The following is a 25,420-nucleotide window of genomic DNA, read 5'->3' as shown; positions in this document are numbered from 1 at the left end:
TCGTTATCCAAAAATTCCGCCAATTGTGCGAGTCTCCGCTCGCAGCTCCCGCGTGACATATCGACTTTCGATACCTGCCGACTCACGAATGGTATCCGACGAAGCTTACCGCGCTCGCGACGGCTCGCGTCGCACTCTGTGCCACTTAATAAACGGGATACGAAGAAACGCGCCGGATCGCTTTCTGACGGGGAAATATTGTTTTCTCATTCTGAAATATTGCCGCTCAGGCGCGCGAATCACCTCCGTGAGGTAATCTCCCGCGACGAGGTGCGCGCGTGGCATCTGTCAAATCCGTCGCGATAATATTTCACCATCCCCGAATAATGGCTGCGCGCGCGGGGAAAGCTGAATGCATAATGCGTGAGCACGTACCGCGGATTGCAGTACGTGCGAAGCGTCCGCCAAATTTAAGCGCCGATATCGAAGTGTTCGTCGCACTAACGCCGCCGGTCTTTTATCCGTGCCCGATTTGGCGTTCCCTGAGGGGAAAAAAGGAATCGCCGCTCGTTGTGTGATGTCGCTTTAACGGCACCGTTACGTTTAATTGATGCAGGTGATTACAGCGAAGTGACAACGCCGAGAATATCATTCCCGGCATTTTTCATAGCCCCGTTTGCTCGATATACCGACGGTATAATGGCGTGCGTTTGTCAAGGCGCGACGCGTCACGAAAAACGACGGTCTGGCCGGATTCACTTTCGAAAAATCGGGTATAATGGTGAGGGTTGCCCCCGACGGGAATTAAAGGGATTCCATACCTGAAAACTTTACCGACAGAATACTGATTTTTTTTTTCTGCACAGCTTATTGCTCGCGCGGAATTACAAACGTTTTTGCACGGTGAAAGTATGCATTAAAATAAATTGGAGTATTGCTCAGTAAATGACGAAAATCATTAAAATGTTCAAAGTGACATTTTTTAGTTATCAATTAGCACGGAGAAAAAATGCCGTTGAGTCAATAGAATTTATAACAGCACGCGTAATTGGAATTAAAACAACGTATAACATAATAGATTTAATGATATTTGCTATTGAATCAAGATTTACTCCAATTACGCAATTGTTGGAAGTTTTACCAATTCAATAGCATATCCTTCCGCATGTAAATATTTACCTGATACAGAAATCGCATTTATATTTACGTAAGATCTATATGTGCGAGAAATACAAAAAGAATAATTTGATTGTATCAGTGTTCATATAATATAATATTTTGAGGATTGCTTCTACGTTATCGACTCTTACCAAGTTCGTCGTAAACTTTGGCATCTCCTAAAGTACTGAGTCCAAAGCGGATTGACGATGCGGATAATCGTCGATTTACTTCGCGTTTCGCGCGGTCGATCCGTCGCGCGAACGATTCGCGTCGACCGCAAAGAACTCGTTGAAAACATCAAGTGGACCAAAGTGGACTGAAAACAGAACACGCATTCTAGTGCTATTAAAAAAATTAACATGCGAGAAATGGTGGAAAATGGCGGAAAAAATAGTATTGCACGGTTTTTACGTAGCTTCTCGATTTAAACCGTTAGCCGGAAAAAACCGTCACTACGTGACTGAAATACGCCGATTGTGCGACGTGAACAATACGTTTCGATATTTTATTCGATCGCGTTGGAGAGTCGAAAATACTTGACACGCGTAACGTTCCCAGAGCGTCCGAATGAATAAATTACCCGGGTGCACGTAAGTGCTTGTAATAATGTAGATAGAGAAGCTAATCACTGAGAAAATTCGATAACGCGGCTCGCATCGTTCCCATCGCCATGTTCCGCGCTTAATTCAATCAAATAACAGTTCGATAATGCTGATTTCTTTATATTTTATATTTGGTGCAATCGAGAGAAATTCTTGATCAGATATTAACATTGAATAAAAAATATAAGGAAGAAGCATATTGCGATATTGCTGGGTTATCGATAGTCAAACTGGATGTTGTTTTATGACGTGTAATTACGTCATAATCGAAGCTACCGGAAGAAAATTACGATATAATTTGAATTCTTGGAAATGTACATACAAGAAATCTTAAAGACGCTTTAGAAATATTTAATTGAAAATAAAAGAATTGTATGAGGTGAATCAAAATTGCAACTCATAGGTTAACTTTATTATAATCTCATGTACAATGTTATACCACGCTCTTGATTATGAACGTTATACATAATTACATTATACAGAACATTATGTATAATTACATTACAGAACATTATACATAAATCAAGGTATAACATTACACATAAAATAACAAAATTATCTTATATGTTGAAATTTTAATCAACAACTCATGCAATTACTTCATTTTAAGCAACATACATTTAATAATGTATTTACACACAGGATGTTTCCGAACATCTTTTTCTTCTCGCGAGATCCCACACGAACAACAACTAACAACATGTGCTGTGCATATTAATAAACAAATATAATGTAGAGCCGTAGTTTTCCCGATTACTCGATGAGATACGTCATAAAACTTGCTTCGACTCCCAGATATCGATAAGCGCTTTGGATATACTTTATATTTCACGCTCCCTCCTTATATTCTTTATTCAATGGGCATTAACAGTGTAATTTGCGGTATATTTTACAGCGAGATAGCAGGACCTGGGCTTCACCCGGGCATATGGAGATTAGCTGAGCGGCCTAATTTAGATGTGCGCCCGGGCATGCCTAGCCTCCTCCAAATCTCGGCTGGGCCGGTATTCCATTCTAAAGTATAGAAGTATAGTATTCCCCCGATGAAACGAGTTTTAATTTACGCGTGTTCATTAGGAAGAACGTGTACGGATAATGAAATTTTCCATATTTTCCTTTCGTCCCCCGTCGCTCGCAGCCTTTGGGTGTGTAATTTCGGCGCGATTTCGGGGAAACAAGTATGAGAAAGAGTTCGCGAGCGTAAGTAATTGAGAAAAAATAAATTGAATTCCGCTTGCAGCAATGCAATTCCCGATGTAATTCGATACACGGCCAGGTCGGCGATCGCTTGATTGCGAGGTGATCTCTTTGCTTTCTAGCCGTACGCTCTCGCACACCCGAAACCTTCGTACTGCAAACTAAATGTGTTGTCCAGAATGCGTCTGAAGGGTGGAATTAACGGAGTTGCATCGGTAGAATCGCCCGGTGTAGTTGCCGCAGAAACGATATTCCAGAATTCAAGATTCAAGTTTCACGTCTCGTTAAACCCGTGATCTCGCGAAGTTGAGATTTTGATTCTATATTAATCTTGCGAGCTCTGTCGAATTTGAAGGATCGATGCGGAATCTCAAAATATAATACTATGCTTTACTGTCCTATAGTATAATACTATACTTTAATGTCCCACTTTAATGCTACAAATGGCTACTTGTTATCTCAACGTTGATTCTTAAAGAAAGACTAATTACCGAATTATTTAATATTCGATTATCACAGTACTCCACCTATATTTATATTATGCACAATTAATTTATTATTTATTGAAATTAAGAATAAAAGTTAAATGCAAATGGAATATTAAGATAATCAAATATTAAATAATGCTAATGTAAGTCTCTTTTCGAGGGAAACTCAATATGGATAAAATGGCATTAAATAATCATTTGTAATATCGAAAATAGGACGATCGAATGTATAGCGTCTTTCAAGTTTGACGGAAGTTTTACGATTACCGAGAAATCAAAATTCAAACTCGGTAAATTTGATAGATGAAATTACACCTGCGTAAAGATCAAGCCGAGAGGAACCGCCTCGGAACTCCGAGCAGACGAATTCGAATCGGGATATCGTGACGTCGATCGTCAGCGACGTAAAAAGAAAATATTATAAAAAAGAAGAGACACAGAATCTCCGAACGTCGTTCTCAAAATGTCTTCGTATTGAGATATCATCTCCGCTGGCGCGTGTATAAAAAATCACGAAACGATTGACAAGTACTCGTTTCCTAAATTCTCGTCGTCGTGGTTCGCGGACGCTTCTCGTTAACTTATGATGAAAACCGCCGCATCAAGTTTTAGCAACGAAGAGGAAATTTCTCATCGGGCACGTGAGAAAAGTTCAGTATCGGCGAAGTTCCGAGCAGCGACTTTAGCGCGATATCGACGCGAACGGAGAATACGTAGAATATTTATACGCCTATCTGAAGTTCCGCGCAGTTCTCTAAATTTACGCGAACATAAAAACGTAACGTGCGTCAGTCCGATGCGTACTCGCGCGCGCGCACGCGTGTCGCAGTACTCGACGATTCGCGATATTAGACTGATTCACGACATTAGGAGTTTTATTATGCACATTACTTGCTAGTTTGATAATACTGCATGGGATTCCGCATGGAATAGTTAAACTTTTATTATGTTTTCGCAATCCGGCCCATATCACTTCGCTCTCTCTCTCACTCTCCTTCCTCTCCTTATTCCTTCTTTTTCTTTCGGAAAATTCGCGGAAAGATGAATACGTGTAATCGAGATCGCGCGCTTGTAAAAGTACACACATACGTGCATTAATTAATTCACCCTCGGATTTAATTACACGACCCAAAGCCAATTATTATTTAATAACACATGGGAGTTTACATCGCCGTGAGAACTGATATGCTGCAACATACCGTGATTGCAGTTATGATAACGATACTCGCATAATTTAGACATTTGCGGCTAACTTGTTATTATCGTTATTAATTTATTAAAATATATCAAAGTTCCCGTCTGGATTAATTATGAACCGCGCGTAGAGCGCTCGCGCACTCCTCTCGCGATTGCCTTTAGAAAAAGCGCATTCCCGTTCATCAACAAAACGACTTTCCATCTGCGGAATAGTTCATTACGTCCTTGCACATAATGAGGACGCGCAATTGTGCGTAAAACAGAGACTGCTCCGCACACGGACGTTATAATTTTACTACGTGCAGCCACATATGTTAGCTAAAAATAATAAAGCAATCTGCATATTACGCAGTAATTAACAAGCCGTGCGTGTGCATACAATGTGAACATGATAGTATGAGCTCGCAGTCAAAAGAATTGAGAGGATTGTTACATGGTAGATATCGTTGCTGTGTAATTAACCAATTAACCCGAGAACAAAAAAATCCTTCGAAAGTCTAACTCCTTTTTACTGGAATTAATCTGCGGCACATATTACCCCGGTAATTGCAAGTCGTAAATCCAACTTTACGCTGGTAAGTTCGATAAAAGAATGAAAAAAGTCGCTCAAAAATGTATTCAATAATAAATGTGGGCCGTGACCAGGATCGCGAGGCGAATTTTCACCGGGAAGATTTTTCCTTTACGGCGCGTTTTATGAAACTGTCTTTTAGGTAAATCCGTTGCTACGCGTCGTGGATCAAATTTTTTAACGAGACTCACCTGACACGAGTGGGATAAAACGGGCGAATTGCTTCGTACGAATTACGAGGGTGGCCCTTTTGCTCGTCAGCTGGAGTTTGCATGCGGTTTACCACGCGCTTTCCGCGGTCGACGAAGTGCGAACGCAATCAAATGAAATTAAGCAAGAATTCCCCTTTCAACGTCACCCGGCCGTCCATTCCAACTTCGCAACAACGGCTGAAAGTATCCGCGTCTCGGACACGAGTAAAAAGTTCAGCGGCCGCTTTTGCCATAGCTAAGATACTCGATGTGCTTACCCATAAATACAACCCAGAAATACAACCGTCGAAGCATGCTCGAACAATCCTTCGCAACTTTGCTCTCAACTTGCGAGTAACCGCGCTAAAAGAACAACGCCGCTCTTATTTCTAACATTACTTCTTAGCTACAACTTACCTCGCAACATCCCGCTATTGGCAAAAATCAATAATAGTTTTAATAAATTATGCAATTTTATCATAATATGTTATTGTTTCGACGTATATATTAAGTCACGAGAAATTCAATTTACATACAGAGTGTTTTATAACTTGAGTATAATTTCAGAAATGAATTCAAAACACAAAAAAATTTCATATAAATATTTGTTCGACTTGACTTTGTCACCGAGTTACAGATATTTTCGCATTTCACTGATTCTTGTTACAGGTTTGTTAATTTTGTTAAATCGTCAGACTTAAATCCACCGAATTTTTATATATGGGGTCACTTAAAATCTATAATTTACAACGGTAGGACAAACGTTGATGTACTCCGCCAACGTTTCGAATAGGGTTGCCAGCGAATCAGAACAAATAATACTCCGAACAAATAATAAATCGAAATATTCAAACGTATTAGAAGATTAATGATAAGACGTTCAGAAATTTGTTTTCAAACCCAAGATGTGGTTAGCATTTCCTTTAAAGACAGAAATGTGTGAAGATGTTACATTTAACTTAGTAATTAGTTACAGCTTAGTTTGTGATAAGAATTAGAAACGCGAAAACGTCTGTAAACGTTTCGAAAACAAAGTCAAATGGAACAAATGTTTATATGAACTTTTTGGATTATTTTTGTGTCGTGAATTTATTTTTGAAATTATGCCCACATGTTATGAAACACCTTGTATAATAAAATTATATGAATAAAATTTCGATTCTGTCCAAAACTCTACATAGAACAACGTATATATTTTCTTTGCAATTCTTCAAATGATAATAAAGCGTAATATTCTTTGCAATGTATATCTAAATGCGACTCCATATCTCGCGAGCGTTTACTTTCCTTGTGACACGTGCGGTCTTCTTTCTCAGTATATTTTCCATCCCCACGACCGCAAAGTATTATGTGAAGTTAAAACAGCAGAGAAACTGAGCAGAGATCATGAGCGCGGAGACGTGTAGAACGCGAAAAGATACCTTCCAACCTAGTGAAATTAATGTAAACGCAGGTAGAATGAGATAAAGAGAGAGAAGAAAAAGAGAGAAGAGAGAGACAGAGAGAGACCGCAGAGAGAAAGAGAGAGAGAGAGAGAGAGAGAGAAACCGCTTGGGTGCAGTAATATGCAGTTCAGCAAGTTACGCAATTATACGTACACCGCCGGCAATATTCTGTACTCTGGGAATGCTTGAGCGTATCTCCGACTCAATCTTTAAAAGTTCGATTCGCGCGAATGGAAATGTGTTTTAGGCGCAGCCTAAATCACCTAAAGTCTTGTTGGGGCACGCCACGGCCCGAACTTCGACCGCGAATCGATGTTATCAGAAATTGCGGGCTCCGGAACTTTTACGAACTTTGAATACGGATGATCATTCGCCAGTGTATTATCGGGTTTCAAGGAAGACCGGAGAGGTTTAAAGCGAAATTCACTCTCTGATATATGTTTATGTACACATGTACCCGCTCGCTCGTAAAATTGTTTATTAGCAGTGCAATTCGGACATGTGAGACCTCGCGCATCTCGGATGTCACGTGAAAATAATAAACGGATACAGGTAGGAAGTGGTCGTGGCTCTCATCCGGGCACTTGGGAACGACTTCCGAGATACAGTAACGTCGAAGAAGCATGGAAATCGGGTTGTCATTATAACTTGGTGGTGGTAGTGACGGCGATGGTGGTGGTTGCCTCTTTTTCACGGTGACGTTTGAGAAACTGCGCTTTACCAGAGCCAATACTGCTCTTTTACCTCTTTTTATCTCACTCTGCACAAAGTTCCTCGTCCCCGGCGCACGCCTCCCCTTTATCCTACATGTCCGAAAGGTAGACCGTCGAAGGGTCGTTGCAGTTCCGCTTTCTAGTACTCGGTAACGACGACATAGAATTCACCTGGTAGACGGAAACAGAGGGAGGGAGGAGTTACATCCGCTTACGTAGCGATATCGGAGGTTACTAGGATATTTAAGGGAGCTCAACGAGGACTCTCCCTCGAGTACGCACTAATGGCGAGTGCCGCACCTGCGGCCTCCTTGGCAACGGCGTTGTCCTAATTAATTGTAACTTATGTTCGCGCAGAAAAATGCTGAAAGCCCGAGGAATGGTGATCGTGAAAATTTCGATACGCTCTTTCATCTCTTAAAAGTGTCCTTTCTGCTCTCTGAGGAAGAGAGAGGGAGAGAGAGACAGAGAGAGAAAGAAAAGCGTCGGAAGCGAGGAAGAAAGATCAGTCCACTCAAAAGTAACGACCGACTGAAAAGTGCTGTACTAATCCTATATTAATTACCATTGGAACGTTTCATTGAAAATAGTTTTGTCTCAAGGCGCGCGTAGAAAAACCATTTCATTTCAATGCACATTTTCCGCGTCCGCTTCATCCCAGGAGAGAAACACGTCGTTCCGCCTTTCCCCAATACGCGGGATCCGCTCTCTTCCTCTCCGTCGTGAATTTTATTATGATTTCATGGATTTTTTACGGGATATAGCGCGACAAAGGGAGAGAGGCATGGGTGTTATTTGGCTGCCGAGAGCGTTCATGTCGACAGACAAAGGAACATTATTGCACCGAGAGGTCAATCGAGGGAGCGGAAGGGGAAGCACTTTGTCCCGCAAGTACGCTTTCCCTAGACATGCTATTTCCTCTGCCCTGTGGTGCCGCGTCCCGTCTCGTCCCATTCCGATCTGCATTGAGATTCGAGACACCCGTAGTTTGTCCGACAATGAAACTGAACCTCTGTGCCGCGCGAGCGCGTGGCGCGCGTCTTCTCAAATTCTCCGCGTCGCTAGTTCGTTTAATTAACCCTTTGCACTCGAGGGCTCCGGAGCGGAGCCATTTAAAATTTGTCTTCAAACTCTTCAAACTCAAATGCAAATAGCAAGAGCGGAATATCCTATACACAATAGTTTTTACGATTTGTCTTTGTCCTTATGTTATGAACTGAAAGTTATTTGCATTGTCTCCATAGCGGAGCCCTCGAGTTTGAAGACAAATTTTAAATGGCTCCGCTCCGAAGCCCTCGAGTGCAAAGGGTTAATCCTCCGGCACAGCTTCACGCACAACGTTCATCGAGATATCGCTCGAAGGATCGCATGCACCTGTTATTGCAAATTCGATGCTCATCGGCCCGGTTGAACGATCGATTCGCAATAACGACATAAGAATATCTGCACGGGGCGTAAATTAGTAGTATAGGCAAAGGGAGGGAATCAATTCGCGGTAATTCGGCCCGATTCACCACTACTCGGTTCACACGTATGTATTTAGTTTATCTGTGTGTATGCCAAAGATCTGTTCCTAAAAACTGCATCTCCTGTACTATTTCATAATTTGTATTACGTCTCGCGAAATGTCAAAGTTATATGTGAAGTGTCAAATCATTTTATCAAGAGTAAAGAGAAAAAGAGGTTAAAAAAAGAGAGAGAGAGAGAGAGAGAGAGAGAGAGAGAGAGAGAGAGAAAGTTTCGTTAAATTAATTATTTAATTAATTTATTTAATTAAGTTAACATTAAATAAAAAATTAAAAATTAAAAATTAAATAAATTTAATTTATTTATTTAATTTATTTAATTAAATTAATCTAACGACAAACGAGCCAGACGCGTTTTGATTAAAGGAAACAGAATTTCTAGTTATGAAAGCCGAACTTAGTTTATAAAAAACCGAAAACTCTGCTTCCTCCGATCAAAACGTGTTTGGTTCGTACATTATTTGGTTAATTGAACCAAATTTTTTTATCTGTGTAAAATCAGTTAATAATTAGAACTGCCAAACGTCAAAGTGACGGTTTTATAAATTCAAATGTTACTTATAACAATGTGCTTTATATTTATAATATTTATATATCTATTTGAATGTGCGCGTTCCTTTACATTTCGGCGCACATTCCTGAGCATCATACATAGGACATGTCAATAGCCTTAATAATAAATTGAAATTTCATTCAAAATTATTGCTCCAGTTTGTTCTAAACGTCACAGTTTCAGCATAAACTGATAAAGCCGAACATATCCGAAAATATCGCGAAGGAAACACCCGAAGTACCGTAACTTTTCGTTCTTACCGCTAATTACACCTTCCCCTTATAAAATGCTCTATCTAGATATTCTTATATCGGTGACTCACAACGCGGAATTCTGTTGAAGAACATCACGTGGAAAACCATATAGGAAATCCATACGGAATCCTATGGTTTCCTCCGGGGATTTGCACCAAAAATCCAGATCTTGAGTAACAATCCATGTGGTTTCCTATATGAATTTTCACACACTATATGGATGTGTCTTATGGATTTTTAATCCTGTATGGATTTACATATGTTCCCTTGGATTTCCACGGGAATCCACCTGGAAATTTTCAACAGGGAAATACGTCTCTGCAAGAATCAAAGAACCCGTAATCGTGTCTCGCGAAATCTGCAGGATATCCGCGACGCAACGCAATGACGAAATATAGGCGAAAATAAATCGCCTTCTCGCCAAGTATACGCCATAGTATTGCGATTCGTGATACTCAATACGGGAATGTTTACTAGAAGAAGCAGAACAATCAACTACCACCGATCGAAATCAATTTATCAACATCGTGTTACGTACGGCAGCAACGTTCCACTGTATCGCGGTCCGTGTTGTTTTGCAAACCACCCCCTCGCGACCACAACCGTCAGATAGCCGTGAACAATGGATAATAGAGCAGAAGTCGAACGGTGACGTCAATAATGGCAGAAAGGGAGTAGAGACGGAAAAGCGCAGGGCGATGACCAAACGCGATATAGAGAAAGAGAGAGAGGCTCAGTTGGAAGAGATAGCAGAAACGGACGCGAGAATCGGTAGGATTGCAAAGGGAGGACAAACAGATAAATGAAACTCTGTTCGTCGACTATTATGCGACGGTTCGTTCGTTCGTTTCGTGTTTCGCACACAAGTTGTACGTGTCCGCGACGTCGCATCGCGCGGAGACGAATTGCTTCACGAACGAAACTGCCGTCGCCAGAAACTTAAATAGAAAAATAAAAGCAACGAATTGCAATACGCCACGTTCGAGCAGTCGGAGCCAATTATGATGCACCGTGAAATCTTACTTTCTTAGCTGTCGCGACGGGTCTCTTCTTTTTAGCTGTAAATTCCGCAGCAGCGAGACGAGAGCATAGAGACAGGAAGAACGTGTTCGAAATACACAGGCCGAGTGAAATGCAAAGATGCGAAGCGTTTCCGCTGGCTAACAAATAATATTCGCGAGTAAATTGAGTGAAAATCGTGCAAATATTACTTTCCGTGTCGGTGAATACCGCGTTCCGCCAAAAATTCTATTTCCGGATGAACGAATGGAGAAAAACGAACGAAGCGCTCTATCCCAAAACGTCTCCTGTGAAAGGCAATCGTATAGAAACGGACGATTGTTCCGAACAGAGCTAACGATTTATTTCGAATTTTCCGATGCCACCGGTTTGACGATTGATAAGCGAAAAATAACAAAAAATTGTTGCAACGTACGGTTGTGCATTGATTCTTCACATTGCGACAGTAATTAAGGAATATTCGTGCTTGTGAAGTTAGCATTTGCGAGTTACACGCAAACGTGCGGCAGTACGCAAAGAAAAAGGTTTCTTTAGATTCAATATACGTGTTTGTTTAACTTGGGTTCGTTTAACATAAATAACATAATTTAATATCAAATATTTTGTTTGAATGAAAATGCTTCACTAAATCATGTTGATAGAAGAAACAATATTATTGGGTTAGAAAGAAAGTAATGTCGTATTTTTAGCTCAAAATTAGAGAAAGTTGATTTATATTTAAAAACAACTTCAATCAAAGTAATGTAACGGCCGTTGTTTTCTATAATCTTTTGTCATCTTTCGAGTAGCATATTTCCTCGCGTGAAGGACTCGGGCGTTTTCTTAGCGAAGAACTACTGAAAATGGTTTTTGCAATCCTCCAAAGAAATGGACGTCTTACCATTAAGGAAGTCTTGCAAGAATCGGAACAAGTAATCCGAAGGAGTAATGTTTGATGAATATGTTGGGTGCTGTAAAACATTCCAGCCGAGTTGTAATATTTTTTCCCGGACGGTTAAAGAAGCTGACCTGGCATTGTCCTGATGGAATAAAACACCCTTTCTGTTGGCCAGTTCTGGACGTTTTTCTAACTTCCTTCAGTTTGTCCAATTGGACATTGTCCGAATTATGCCGTACATTCTTTTGAAAGAGTTCATAATATACCACATCTTTCCAGTCCTACCAAATACACAGCATGAATTTGGTTTTTAAGAAAAGAAAAATTCATTTTATTATATATTAAATATTGTTTCATTAATACGAAAAGAAGTTCTTTAATATTCTTCCAATATAGTGTTACTTCTTTCAAATAATTTATTATTTGTCACAATTTTTGTAATGTTTAGATGAAAATATAAAAGAAATATGTCATTTGACGTAAGGAAAGATATATATATATTATTTGAAAAACTAAACAATCCTGTTCGTTGAATCAAACATTCATTTGATTGCTTTATTTCAAAAGACAAATTTTTTTCAATTAAAGAAATTTTATTGAATCCAAATAAATATTTTTCTCTATGTACACGGTAAATTGTAATTAGCGTTAAGTTCGCATAGGATCTAATTTTACGTAAGAAAATTACGGTGAATTTGTAATTCCAGAACCGACTAATCCCAAATGACTGCGATATCGGAGAATTGCTTGGCTAATGCTCGGAACCAATATCACGTCTCGCAAACTTACGAGTAAATATCATTAAATTATGCAACTTCTCGTGTTATATTTACAGCATTCATTACGAAAACTCCAATCTACGCCTACCCGTAGAAGCGGCGCGAGCTTGTATTCTCAGGAAAGTTCTTCAAACTTCGACAGCTGGTGGCTTTGCCCGTTCATATAACGATTGAAAAGTCGAAACAACTTTCTTCCTATTTATAAGAGTTCCGCTGCGATATTGAGTTTAGTGGCAAGTGGCAAATATCAATATTTATTTTTTAATTAGGAAAAAAATATCTCATAAAGTAAATAACAAATAAAGAGAAAGTTTTTCTTCATATCATATTACTTTTTATCGCAAAAATGGCAAAGAATTTGGAGCAGAAAATGTAATTAAAAGTAAATAATTTGAGAAAATGTAGTTATAAATATATTTTGTTATGCAACGTAACACAAAATTATTTTTTCCCCGAATATACGTTCGCCTTTTCAAATTACACGATGATTAAGATAGATTTAAAAAATCTTCCCAGTAAAAAAATATTTGACCGTCGGATCCTTCCTTTTAATACACCGTATATAAGGGCATTTAATTCTCCTCTGCTGGATTTCGTACTAATTTATTAGTCGGAATTAATAATCGATAAATTGTGCTTAATCCCAGATATTTCGCTGGAATTTACGAGGGTTAAGTTTAATTCACATCTCTCTCGATGCAAATAGCTAAGAAATACCTTGTGGGAATCACCGATTGCTTTTAAAATCAACTTTGGATCGCGAAATATTCTTCGAGGGGAAAGATGGGGAGAAGAGCAGAAGGGCAAGGAGGAATGAAAAACTTCGACATTATACAAGAAAAAACGGGGTGAGAACCCGGTCGGAGGAAAGAAGAGTAAAAAGAGATCCCGCTGAATTCCATGAATGTTCGTTGATTCCAAGTTGCCGCGACTTTTCTCGCATAATTCGCCGGATGTGTCTGACTTCTTCCCGACGTCGGAACGTTCGTTCATATTTTTGGAAAATATGCGCGAATTTCGTGACGAGCTGCCGTGCCACGAAGGGATGCCGTTCCCATCCGCGTGTCAGAGTGAAATTATCGCGCGGCCACCCTTCATTAAATTCACGAATCGCGTATATATTCTTCGCGGTTTAGTCCGTAACTCGCGCCACTACTACATAGCGCAATCAATTATGTGATAGCTAACCTTATGCCGCACGATCAAATATGCCGTCGATCAAAATTTGCATCACGCCATTTTTCCCTGCATAATCTCTGCTGCCCTCGATCCTTTGTCTAACAATATTCTTTTGCGATATCCATATTCTTTCAATTGCGAATATACGAATGAAATTATTCCAGAATTTAGAATATCACAAATATTTTTCTAAGATTACTCTCGGTGTGCACATGACAAAGCAAAGCGAAGAAAAATTAATGGGTAAAATGGACCGATTTTGACCCCCGGAATGATAAGTAAAAACGATATATTTTTTTTTGTAATTGTATGTTTTTTTGTAGTTTATGAATTACTGAATCTAATTTATGACCTTTAGAAAATTTGAATTTGTCAGGAAAATATTAAAATCAGTACATGAAGCTATTAAATATATAGGGTGATGCACTACAAATCCAAGTGTGTTATTTTTACACGCATAAGGTTATTTTTACACGCATAAACGTCTAAAAATGATACATTTAGTTGAAGCTCTTTTTATATGTTTTTTGCCGTTTTAGGTTATGTCATTTAAAACATTTAATTTAAATTATGAGTTAAATTATGAGTTAACATGTCGCGTCGTGTTAAGTGACGTGATTTAAAACGACAAGAAATGTTTGAAAAAAGCTTCAGCTAAAATAACACGCTTGGATTTGTGTGGGGAGAAAACCACAATATTTGGAGAATGTGTTCAGAGGATCAAAATAAACAAAAATGTCCTATAAACATAGATCCGATTTTCAGCCGTTACAGAGATATATATAATAGATATTAATAATTGATAAAATAGAACATTCTTAGATACCTACTAAACGCAACGTATAAATGATGAAAAAACTATTTATTTGCTAATATAATACATGATATAGTCGGGAAAAAATATTTTAATTTATAAGATTTTCAATCGGGCATAACCACTTAAAATTGTTTATTTGATTCTAGTTTTACACTTTCATTAACATACTGTTTTCATAGTTTCTTATATGTTTAATAACTTCATATACTAATGTCAATACTTTTTCGACCAATGAAAAATTTTTAAAGGTCAAAATCCGCTCAGCAGCTCAAAAACTACAAAAAACATACTATTTTTATTTGCCACTCCGGGGGCCAAATCCATTTTATCCATCGTAACGCAATACGACTTCGAGACCATTTATTTGAAACTATCTGAATGAGTATTGCCGCGCGCATTCGAATTTACAGTTACAAATGCCGTTAACTTTCCAATAGTGGTGGTATTGGAATAAATGAGTAATTTACAGTTACAAATGCTGTTAACTTTCCAATAGTGGTGGTATTTATTTCGGTGGACTGGAAAACAATTTTGTAGATAACGATTTCGCGAACACATGTCCATTTGCGATGATCACGTGTGCGAATTACACGGTGCCGTTTCTTCCGAATACGCCCGGCCACAGTAATGATCCATGACGCGATACAACAGGTGGATCACGATAGATCATTCTCGCGGCACGCCCGTATGCGTAACAATCACTCATCGGATCCGTCGACGATAAATAATGTCGCCACAGCACGGTGGTCCCACCCGTATGTTATATTACGTGTTATTTTTTCCGCGTGTTAACATATTTTTCAATGATTGAGAGAGACATGTAAAGAGAGAAAAAGAGAAAAAGTTTCCATGGAGAAAAAATGTATAATTCGCGACATCGGAAAGTTTCGCAAGTCCCCGATGCAGATGCAAATGCGCGAGTTTGCCGGCTAAGTGGAAATCAAGAGTGTACTTCCAGACGCGATAAACTGTCTTCCGAACGGTAGACGCCAACGGAAAGTTCGCATCCGGCGATTTACAACTGTACCACCACGATTCCCGGCAACTTTAACGTTCCCTTGTCATAAATACGGAGACTCGCAAACTTCTATAGAAGTTATACCACGCGCCGCACGCATTCCCAGCATTCCCACATTGTTGCACCTTGAGGAACGAAAGTTGTCGAAAGTTCACGCCGTAAATCACAGCCTCATCGTATGTGGTATCATAACCGGCGAAATACAGCCATTGTCTCGGCGCGCAGCACGATTCCGCTCTCGACACACTACACAATATGGTGCGTAACAGCGTTTCTTTTATTTTGTTATATTTTTCGTTCGATCTCTCGGCCACGGTAACGAATCATTTCGGTTTTTTGCTCTATGCGTCATCCACTCTTACGTCCCTCTTTCGCCCTCTTGACCTCCTGTCTCGACGCTCAAACCCTTGCGTTCGTCCCACTTTCATTAACATTTCTCTCTTATTCGCCCAGCCGCTCGTCCCACGCGTCTAGCGATCGCAATTAGCGACCGGCGTGACGCGCAATTGCAATGACAATTACGCGCGGCGTCGCAGACATACCGGAAGCAGGCCGTATATTAGCTCGCATTCTGACACCGTGGAATATAGTATACGATCGGGGAATTTACGGGCAAGCGAAAATCCATTTTCGCCTGGCTCACAAACAGTTTACGACTATTTAATTATTCCTCCGTACTAATTATCTCCGACGGCGCTAACGTCTGTTTACTGACCGCGCTTAACCAGATTCCCTTCCCGTTGTGCAAGATATTTCATCCACAAGTTGCAAAACTCGTGTAAAATTTCATTTAAATTTCCGTTGGGTGCTTGTATTTTTGCTCTTTCATTTTATCTCATCGAAATTCTGACCAATTTTCCGCTCGTAGAAATTCAAACACCGAAACGGAAGCGTGATTACAGAATTATTTAACGTGACAGATTAAAAGGGATTAATATATTATTCTTCAATTAGTATGGAGTGAACTTACTTCGTTACAACGTAATCTTAATTTGAATATTCAGAAGCCACCCGTTAGCACGACACAACCGGAAAATGTTTCATTCCGGAAAGATCATCTTTAAATTCATTGGGGAATAACGTCCGGTGAGTTTGCGTGAGTAGTTTTAGAACTAATCAGAGAACGCGCAAAATCGCGATAAAATTCACACGATGAATACTTCACGTTGATTTCCGTCGACCAATTAACAACAGAAATAAAATTGTACGACCAATTAACAATAGAAATAAAAATGATAAATGTATCCATTGAATCGAGCAGTTTCTCTGCTTTCCTCGCCTTTACAATATGCATTTATATAAGATACTTATAACGGCGTCTAATCCAATAAATATTCAGCATTATTAACAATCGCTCTCACACGCGACTAACAAGCAGCCTTATCAATTATTTCCCGCAAGTGTTTGAGAAAAAGAAATTAACACGTTTGCTATCTTCTATCGAGAATTACTTATGAATCGACTTACACGATCAATTCAATTCCTAATACATGAACTTCTCACCTCGTTTAATAGGCTCCCTATCGACCGTACCGTTTAATTAATTATATACCGTTCATTATGCCTCGCACATAAATTAATGAGGCACGTCAGTATCATAATACCGGTCATCGGTGAACATCACGACATTTGAGGTGTTAATAAAGCAAGGCTTGACCTGCTTTGCCTTGAAAGTGCTTAGTTAACCTCGGTCATGGTAGGTGAGAGTAAGGCCACATTTTCTCGTTAACATAGTCGTCAATAAATTCGCATTAGCAATCCGGGCTAACGGGAAGGTGATGCCGAACTGAGGAAGCAGCGTGGTTGATTCTCGGATGTATCTTTGTACACTAATTAGAGGTGAACTCCGGAGAAGAAATAAAATCGCCTCTAAATGCAGAGCGTCTTCTTCCGAAAGTGGAAAAAGATCACTATGAGGCAGCCCGCGGAGCCGAGGGAGTAATAGCGGACGGTGCTGTTCACAAATCTTTTTGCAATACGCCGCACGATGGAAGAAATAATATGGGAAAAACGATATCGCCGAAATTGCAGAGACGGAAACGGCAAAATGCACTGTTGTGTTTTTATTCGAACCAACAGCGGAAAATCCCCAGGGAGAGGAGCTCCTGCCGCCGGTGAAGTCGTGGTCGTGCGAGGAAGAGCCGAGTGTGTTTCGGTCTTTCATTTTAACGACGATACGAAGCGATAAACGCGACGAAATGTAAAATTCGTCGTAACGCTCGGCGAAGCGAAGTCCTCGGACACTATCTGTCTACATTGGACGTGCCGACAAGAGGGAAGGATACTCTCACCGGAAATATAATGTCGTCTACAGGGGAAACAAATTTCACGGGATCCACAAGGAAGAGCCCAAGGCGAAAGGACGATGAAAAAGGAGGAGAGGCTGGATTTAAAAGAGTGGACGAGCCACGAGCCGCAGGTGAAAGTTCGGCTATTCAGAGCCCCGATCGAATTTATTCACCGTCTATTATCTCCGTCCTATACTTCTTTTTTTCTCTTGCTGGTAACTCGTCTTCAAAGAAGAGTAATCCATCTTCCAACGCAAAGAATATGTTAACGGGGCGTTTTTATTTCTGCATCTTTTGCACCATCTAGCGGAAAATATGAAATTTCGAAAGAGGCGACCTTTGTTCCTTCGATCGACGATAAATCGCATCCGCTCGCGTTGTTTGCCAGCTTTATACACGCTTCGTGTTCCTCGCTTCGAGAAAACGCGCAAGCGTGCGAGCGAAGAATAAGTCGCGATCGGGACGAGACTGAAAGGCTTTATTAGACGTCGGCTTTACCGGCAGATATAGTATAGCAATAGTAGATCTTGTCCAGGTTACTCGGAATTTAATACTTCCGGCCGACGCATACCTGACTGACAATATTTCTCCGTGAAGTTTTATTCAGAAGTGAGCGTAAGCGAGAAAAAAGTGATAGATATCGCAGCCAGCAGCGCAAGACGAGGCAAAAGTTGAAGAAAGAGGTGTAACGCGCGCAGAAGTACGCACGTCGCTCCATAAGCCCGGGGAAAAATTACCACAGACATCTGTCTGCAGGTTTTTCGCGGGTGGAGCGACGCTCTATGCGGGGCACGTAAAACTTGCAACACGTATTCCTTCCGGTCGTAGTCTGGATGAAGCAAAGTAAATTGTGGCTGTCGGTCTCGCGGCCGTCGGATTAATTATCCCGCGAAATACTATCATTTTTTCACGTAATATTTACTCAGTCGCGTGGCTCCCACTCACATCACGCTATATCATGTTCGTATCAAACTCGGGTTGCAACCATTATAATTACAACGTTAATAGTAATTACAACGAGAGAGTTGCGATGACACGACAACGAAGAGGTGTGCAAGTATTATGCGTTTTTTTCCAGTTTTTATCAGGTGCCCGCAAAAATTTGCGAAGTCGCAAATAAATGGCGGTAGCAGCGATTTGGTAATCCTTTAAGTTACTTGTTAGTTTTTAAATGTTGGTCAAATAGTGGATCAGATTCGATGGTTAAGAATTCATAGTTCCGAACGAAACGTCACATTTAACGCGATTGAAAGTAGAATCGAATAAAGTTCATCTTCGCCACTGCATACTTTATCACTTTAATCGAAGTGAAACTGCTACAATAACTAAACGATTGATTTCTGAGATTTTTAGAGAGAATATTGTGTCCGCTTCCGTCTATGAAAAGTGTGGTTTAGAAAAGATTTAGAAATAGTGATTGCGATGTCAACGACAAGCCACGTTCTGGTCGTCCAAACGAGATGAAGAGCAACGAATTGGAAGCATTGTTCAATGAAAAGTCGGCTCAAATATTAAAACAGCTTGCAGGACAGCTTGGAGTTGATAAATCAGCAATATCCCGCCATTTGAAAGCAATAGGGAAGATCCAGAAGGAAGAAAATTTCCCATCTCTGCAAACGCGATTGCGCTTTACCGTCTGTCTCTGCTTGCGGGCACAAAAATAGTTTCTTGTGGTGAGTAGTTACGGGTGATGAAAAGTGGATCTATTTTGACAATCTTAAACGCAAAAAAGTCATGAGGTGATCCCGGCCAATCATTGATATCCATAACAAAATGCAACACCCACAACCGCGTTCTCCTGTGCATCTGGTGGGACCAAGGAGTGTTTTACTGAATGAGCTATTACCACCGAGGCCAACAGGAGATCGCTACAGTCAACAATTGTGGCGTTTAAACCAAGCCATGAAGGATCGTATGTTGCTCTTGCGACTAAAGAGACATTGTTCGAGTTAGATTAGGATATCCTGCCATACTCTCAGCGTGCTCTCCAGACATCGCCTCATTTAATTTTCATCCATTCAGATCGATGCAGCACGGTTTATCTGATACACGGCTCCGAAATGCTGAACACCTGCGAAAATAGGTCGATGAAAGAATTACCTCAAAAGATAAATTATTTTATCGGCGCGAGTTATATTAAACTATTGCCCGAAAGATGACGAAAGGTTCTTAACAGCAACGGCCAATACTTTGATTAAAATATCATAATGTCATCTTATTGTTATTAATAAATAAAAATGGTTTTAACATCGTACGAATTTTCGCAAGCACCTAATATTAGGTTTCTCTTCCGCTCCGAGTACGATCTTGCGAAAAATTATGCGACAACGTGACGCGTCTCGCGGTGTACAAGAGATCAGTGCATAGCAACATTTCTCATACTTCATCGACAAAAATGTCCTTCGCCATCGGCCGAACAATGCCACGCGGTCGTGTAACATGCATATACACATGCGCAACAAAAGCCATAAATTTTCCGGACAAGTCTACAACTTCAGCCGTGTCGAGGGAGGAAGAGAGTGAGAAGGAGAATAAAGGGATAGAGAGAGAGAGAGAGAGAGAGATGACATTTTCGTATCTGCCGCGGCGAATTTCGCGCGTTTCGCCGGATTAACTTTCTTGACAAACGTTTAATGATCTTTCCCGTTTCATTTAACACGCCGAGCGCAGCGATTCTTCTCCCACCTCTTCTTTACCATTCCTTCCCGCTCTTCGATGAAACGAACCATTAATTTTGCGCGCAAAAAGTGCTCGCGTAATTGCAACGAGTTGTCACGACCATGCGTTTCCCCGCGTAGTAAAGTTGTACGCAACGGTGTAATAATTATGACTCATTAACATTCCAAACTGTTTGCTTCGCGCGCTTCGGCGCGAGTTATTTCCATCGTGGAGAACTTTTCAACTATGACTCGCGGAAACGTTCGCGACGAGGAATGCTGTTGCTGTGAGAGAAATAGAAGAGTAGGCGAGGAGGAGAGGGGGATTCCCCGTCGGCTGCAAATATTACGTAAGACACCCGCGCGCAAACAGTCTGGAATCGTTTCATTAAAATGCCTCTTCGGGATCCGTAAAAGTAAATTTGTCCGAATGATATGGCAGATTGCGTTAATCGGATAACCCGGGAACGAAAGCAGCAATGAAATAACAACACGCATCAACAGACAGCAATCAGCAAATGTCAACCGATAATGCTCTACCTGCTATCGATTAGTTACGAGCTCAACGATCCATCGCGCCCCTCAAATATTTACGAGCTTTGCGTACTCGCACGAAATACGAGGGCAGTTATAACGAGGGATTATTTTAAAAAAATTGCGCAACCGTTTGTTATTTTAACGTGACTATTTACGCACGGTGAATATTACGAAACACGATTAAATCATGCAACTGTACACAGCAAAAGCGAAGCCTTCTGAATAGAGTAATACAAAGTTTGACATTATCCCGGATATCGCTCGGACGTGAAGTTTACCCACAATGCAACGTACGTGGTGTCGAATGTAGCGTGTAGGGATTCAATCTCGAATAAATTCTACGGGAGCATAATGCGGCTGATGTACACTCTGAGAAAGGAAGAGAGATAGGGGGAGAGAGAAAGAAATCAAGAAGCACGTCCAGAATATAAATTCAAGAATGTCCTATGCAAGCGGCAAATTCCTCTTCTTTTCCGCGCGGCTTCTCTTGAAACGATGACGAGCCGCGTGAGAGATCTAGCAAAATATAAAGCGCAGTCAACCTGGCGTGAAAGAAATTGTCTCGACTTTTTACAACTCGCCACGTGCATCTTTTCTCATCGTTTTTAACTGCACAGTAATAATCGAGAGAGGCATTTGAGTTATTCACCGTTACATTTTTATGTGCAACCGCATCGATTTCCTCGCCTCGACCTGAGAGTACGAATGTTTAGATAATTAATCGATCGTATTTCCCCCCGGGGTTGGTTCACGGAGAGCTTTTAATGGTCATTAAGACCATTAAGAATCTAATGGTCGGGAGAACGTTTTACGAACGTCTAATGGATGCATGAGACTTACGTTGGTCGTCGAGAATTGCCCCAGTCTCGGCACTAATGCACTCTACATGTGCGACATGATCCCCCCCCCCCCCCCCNCCCCCCCCCGCTGCACTATGTAATGGTATGGACCCTAAAAATACACGGTAAGGAAAGCTATAAAATTTGTCTTTTTTTATTGTGTTACATCATCGGTAAGCTCTACGACATTAACGACAATTTACTATAAGATTTTATTATTTTTATAAATTTGACTTTTCGCTCCGCCACAGTGCTTGTCAGTGTTAATGTATTATAATTATCGAACTGCCCATCTCGGGTTTACCAATCTGCAGGGAACCATTTTCAATAGCATTTTGTTATTTTCATTTATTAGACATTAAGTGACTAATGGAACCGCCATTAAACTTCGTAACCGCGCTTCTACCGATAATTTATTATAGCTGAAAATTACTGCATTCTACGATCGAAACCATTATTGTATGTAATATATTAAATAAAAGCACTCAACTGCATTTTTTGGCACTTTATGTCGTGTTACTCTCTTAAGTTGAATCAGCAAAAATGTCATTAATCGAATTAATGAAACAGTATTTTACCGATAATTAATGAGTATTTATTCATTTTTAGTGGAAACTTTTCCATTCAATTCTTTTGTTTAATAGCTCACTGATTTTGGCCAGTGAAAGATTCACTGCAAATCGCTGTTACGCGTCCTGCAGCAGAAATATTGGTACACATTGTATATGTAATTAATCATATGTTGTATTTGGCGTAGTTGGTAAAGCAAACTCAAGGGCTTAGAAGTTTCGAGTTCGAGTCCCACCAGGATAAGTGTGCTTTTCAAGTACGATATAAATTAAATCAATTAAACCTAATTAAGAATATTTCAGGCAAAATCATTAACAGTACCTTAAAAATGGGATTAAGATAATAAAAAAGGAGTAATAAATAATCTTTTTTCACTGTTTATGCAATTAGATTTCTCCAATGACAACAGTTATTGCTATTAACAGATTTTTGCAACGAAATTTTATTGATTTGCAGTGCTATACTTATAACTATGATCACTATTAACTGTTTCTCAATGATATACTGATTGCACTTTAGAATATGTCATATTGATTCTTATCTCAAAGCCGTTTCACATATTTATTGGAATCCGTAAAAATTGCCTAACCGAGATCTAATTGTTCAACATTTCTTTGGGCCGACGCAGACCGATGTATTTTCGTGACAACGAGTTTTTCGTACGCGAAAATCGATACTTCCCTCATCCCAACGGCGATTCGCTCGTGTTCGCTACTACCCGCGTGTCCTGTAATTACCTATCAACCGGAAATTGAACATGCTGTGGAGCGTGCGTCAATAGATAGATATGCGCATTACTTTGCTACAAATTCAATTTACGTGCACTCTTTGAACGGTAATTTCGAGCGTAGCGTGCATCCTACGCAAGCGAATGTCACGCTCCATTATCAGCTGCGCGTAGTTTGTATACGTATCGAACGGTTGATGCAGCAACAGTCACGATGAATTTATGGCTCGAGAAATTAAGGCCAAGTCATGGTCGTCCAACCTTACGACGGCGGAAGAGCCGTTTTACTGTCTTCGCTGGAGAATTATTGTTAACTCGATCGAACACTCGATAAATTTTACATCGATCGTTTGCGGTGAGGGTGTAATCAAGCGCGAATACCGACAGCAAATCAACTGATTTCATGAGAAACCGATAGCGACGTGACCGTTTTACCGACGTTTAGAAATGAGAAGAAATAAATAAACAGAAAGAAAAAGAAAGAAGAGAGGCTCGAGAAAGCTGGTCATGGACGTTCCAAGTTTCACGAGTCCCGCGAAGAATTTCATGGCTCGTTTTAGATTTATATACTCAAGACGTAAGCAATTCTCCTTTCCGCCCATTTTATACTATCACTCTCTTATTCACACATTGTTTACTAGCATGATGTTTTCTTGCTTGGCGTATCTTATTTCACAACTATGGCGTCTATGAATATTTTATCTAATTTTTCAAAGTCGAGGTCCCTTTCTCGCGATGTGTACGAGAAATACGTTCGTGAACGATATGCCATGGCTGATTGCGTTGTACGAAAAGCGGCTAAGAAGTCGAGGGAGAGCATTTGATACTCGTGCGTGCACGGTTCCTTTTACCGAGCTAAACGAATAATACATAAGAATGTCGAGCGTGACCTGAAACACACATCACGCCGACAGTTGTCGATCACAGAAACAAAGATGAATGGATATCGTACCCGCGATAACTCCTGCATCGCGACGGAAATGGCCCTTGTACGCCTCTCGTGCGATAAAAGTTGCAATTTAATTATCTCGGCCCACGACAGGCACGCAATTTACTTGCCGTTTTTCCGGGAAAATATTTTGCGGCGATTGATCACGGAGATATCTCGTCCTCCGTTATCTTCCGCGAGTAAAATCGTCCCCCTTTCGTCGCAAGGCTCTCGGCGAAATCAACGCATCTGCCAAGAATTTAAAGAGTTCCTTTGTCATCGTGGAATAACCGAACGAAATTGAGTTTAGGCAAGTTGATACGTTAGAGCAAATCTTCGCGGGTGATATCGTTTTCCCGGGATAAGCTGTATCTTTTGCGAGGAACGAGGCGAATATCACTCAGTTTTCGCAGAAGAGTGTGTTTTTGCTCGTTAAGCCCGCGAGGATTTGAAAATAAATTGCTTATCGATGATATGTCCTTTCGGCCTCGATATTAAAAACTTATCCTCTGGCCGTGTGCAAAGCGAGGCATCTTTGACAAACGTAACGAAATTCGATTAACTTCGGCAAACTGCATCGACACGCCGTTTTATGAGGTTGAAGTTATACAAAGTGTGCCATTTCTAAGCCCGAATTACAAAATTCGAAGAGACAGATTTAACACAGCTCTTAACACGTTGACTGCCACGGAACTTTTCACGATTCTGGTCTAAGAAGCCAATTTGATTTAATCAAATAATGAAGCGACAAGATAACTCGTAGTTGGCGTCCTGGGCAAGTAAACAACCTACGAGATATCTCGTAGTTGGCAGTCAACGTGTTAAGGACGTAAATGTACTCGTATTTCTCTATTAAATTCCCGTCGATTCTCGTTCGCAAATGTTTTCTAAAAAATTCACCGTTTCAAGGAACGTTCCACTGCCTGAGCCTCGAAAAGTTGCGCGGGAAGTTAAGAAAACGGGATTTATTTTTGCGAATCGCACGGGGGAAGAGAGAACGTGTTTAGGTCTCCAATTTTACATCACCGTCACAATTCTCTGCGTCGTTTTGTCTCAGCGATTTCGAAGCGAAATTACGCTCACGTGACGAAATTCGAGGTACAAAGGGCGGCGCTATGTACATGTGTAAATAATCAACGCGCCGCGTACGACGCAAAGGATTTGTTTTAGCAGACAGGGAATTAATTGATTGATAGCATCCGAGAATTAACGAGTCCTTCGCGAGGAGCAATTAACTATTGATAATCACTTCGAGTGAAGGATTTCCTCCGCTGGCTAACGAAGATGGAGCTTTCCTTCCGCCTCGCTGTGTAACATTAAGATCGAATCTATTTAGGGACTATCGC

At 40.5% G+C, this 25,420-nt stretch overlaps 1 protein-coding gene and 1 long non-coding RNA gene across 3 annotated transcripts in view; one reads left to right on the top strand and one right to left on the bottom strand.

Moving 5' to 3' along the window:
* LOC106743355 overlaps positions 1-25,420 on the top strand; it is a 44,751-nt gene that overhangs the window by 2,385 nt on the left and 16,946 nt on the right. The window lies entirely within an intron of this gene.
* Positions 1-25,420, bottom strand: part of LOC106743360 — a 49,006-nt gene that overhangs the window by 7,894 nt on the left and 15,692 nt on the right. Inside the window, exon 3 of one of the 2 annotated variants that reach the window (XR_001374359.1) lies at positions 1,219-1,417. The exons of the other annotated variant lie outside the window; for it this stretch is intronic. This is a non-coding gene — a long non-coding RNA (uncharacterized LOC106743360). Of the gene's footprint in view, positions 1-1,218; positions 1,418-25,420 lie in introns of those variants that run through there. 2 annotated transcript variants of the gene reach the window in all.

The sequence above is a fragment of the Dinoponera quadriceps genome, unplaced genomic scaffold (genome assembly GCF_001313825.1).
Source record: "Dinoponera quadriceps isolate SergipeBrazil2010 unplaced genomic scaffold, ASM131382v1 scaffold3, whole genome shotgun sequence".
NCBI classification, from domain to species: domain Eukaryota; kingdom Metazoa; phylum Arthropoda; class Insecta; order Hymenoptera; family Formicidae; genus Dinoponera; species Dinoponera quadriceps.
The sequence above is the reverse complement of the archived record's forward strand: the minus strand, read 5'-3'. Positions and strand labels throughout refer to the sequence as shown.